Raw genomic sequence first — 2271 nt, 5'->3', positions numbered from 1 at the left:
CATAGTGAGGAAGGACCATATTTGGGAAGTATAAGTACAATTACAGTGAGAGTTAAAGAAAATGGATCTACAGAACAAAGGACAGTGATGAGTTGACAATTACTCCAAGATTTCCTGTGTAGCTGGCTGCTGATATAGTGGCATTACCCAGTGTGACAAAGACACCAGGCACAAAGCTCTGTCACTGCAAGATGATAAGCTGAATTGTCTTCTCCACATTTCATTTCTGTTAGTGACAGTAGATACAGCTTGAAATGCCTAGTACAGAAAACTTTCTCCAAGTTGGGTGGAGAGGCCAAGTTCACAGCTAGACAGGTAGATTTGGACAGGTTTTCTGTATGCAGATGGAAACAAATGACATGCCCAATGTTTGGTGTATGGCAAGAGCAGGACACTTATTAATTTCCAGAGGAAACTCCATGGAATCAGTTTAAGAAGAAAGAAGAAAACTGGGCAAAGAAGGGGAGTTTCTGCTAAAACACAATATATAGGTTCCTGAAAAACCTTGTGCTCCATGACATTTACAGAACAGCAGGGCATATGAGAGGATAGGTTTGGGGTAGACCACTTTACACTTTCATAGTTTTGTGAAACTAAGAAACTTTAAACGTGTGTAATTAATGCACTAACAAAAACCAGTACCAATCTCAATAAAAACACTAACACCGTTTAAAAGATGTGTTACGTTCCTTACACATGTAAAATTACTAGAGTGAATACAGGAAATTTACCCTTCCAAAAGTAGGTGAGGGTAGATTTTTGGAAGGATTTTAATAAATGGTTGAGGTTACTGAGATAAAGAGAATATGCACAACTATCAGAGATGGTGCAATATATTTCCAAGACACAGCATGTGGCCAGATTGACTTAAGAGCAAGAGTTTGGGGTGAATGAGCATTATTCCCAGGATAATACCCAGCACACTCCTGCTGGGTTCAGCTGTGTGAGAACTAGGAGAAACAAAATAGTAACACACTGCAGGAAAAACTGCATGAACCAATGCAGCTTCCATGTTATATTGACATGGCAATTTGCCCACAGAATTAAAGCAAACAGTATTTCAGAATTCAAGACTGTGCAAATTAGTGCTCCCATCCCTGCTGCTCTTTTACTTATAATGCAATTTTCCTTTTTTGTCTTTATCACAATTTATATCATTTTTCCCTCTATACACTAAGCTCTGAGGGTAGGGATTTTATTTTGCTTTGTCTAACATAGTGCCAGGCATATAAAATATCAATAAATATTTGTGAATTGAATAAATACAGGAATATATTCAGTAAATATACAACAATGAACAAGTCACAGGCCCACTTTTTGAGAAGATAGCTAGCTAGATCTGGCAGAATCGACGGATAAATAAGCAATTATAATACAGTGAATGAAGTAAGTGCTTAAATAAGGTAGGCACAAGGTGTTATGAAATTTTATGCAAGGAGTATAGATTTGGCCTTGGAGAAGGGTAGCTTTTAGAAGTGAAGTTTAGTCTAAAATCTGACAGATGGTCACAAATGACAGAAATTAAAGGAACAAGGAGGGCAGAGAATTCTAGATATTCAACAACATGTACCAAACCTGGAATGAAATGAACTCCTCTAACATCCCAGGAAAAGTGGTTCCTGGGATCAGGCTATAAAATTATGTAGAAACTAAGGGGATGCTAAGTGCTTAGTTTAAAGAGAAACCACAAATTCTTACCCACTGTCACTATTCCTGGTGGGGTAGTCTCCCATGTAATAGTTCAGGGATCTGTGCTTTCTTTGTCTTATATAATTATCCTTTGTAAGCCTTCAAAGTCCTCTTTATTTATCAAGCAGATGGGAAAAGGCACAATGGGAAAGACATATCCGTGTCTTAACCACTCTGCCTCAGAAGAGAGGTCGTTCCTTCTCACATTCCATTGGTTAGATTTTGACATATGGTACAGCTAATGGCAAAGGATGTTGGGAAATGTAGTCTAGGTCTGTGAACAGTTGAAAAATAAATGGGTTTTAATGAACATATAGCAGCCTCTGCCAGGCATGAGGGTAACAGAATTAAACATAAGGTTGGAGAGTAGAACTAGGGTCATTTTATGAAGGACATTTTGTTTCATGTTTAGATTTTACCCTTAAGAAAATGCATTGCTAAGGAAAATTTTTGAGTTAAAGTGAGGCAATATTATATTTAGACTTTGAATAGACAGATTTGTACGCAACTGTTAAAAGTGGATTGGAGAGAAGCAGCTCAAAGCTGGCAAATAATTCAGATTCTAATCTAGACAATGATGGC

This window comes from Miniopterus schreibersii (genome assembly GCF_964146895.1).
Source record: "Miniopterus schreibersii genome assembly, chromosome: 1".
Taxonomy (NCBI): domain Eukaryota; kingdom Metazoa; phylum Chordata; class Mammalia; order Chiroptera; family Miniopteridae; genus Miniopterus; species Miniopterus schreibersii.
This window is presented reverse-complemented; position numbering follows the sequence as displayed.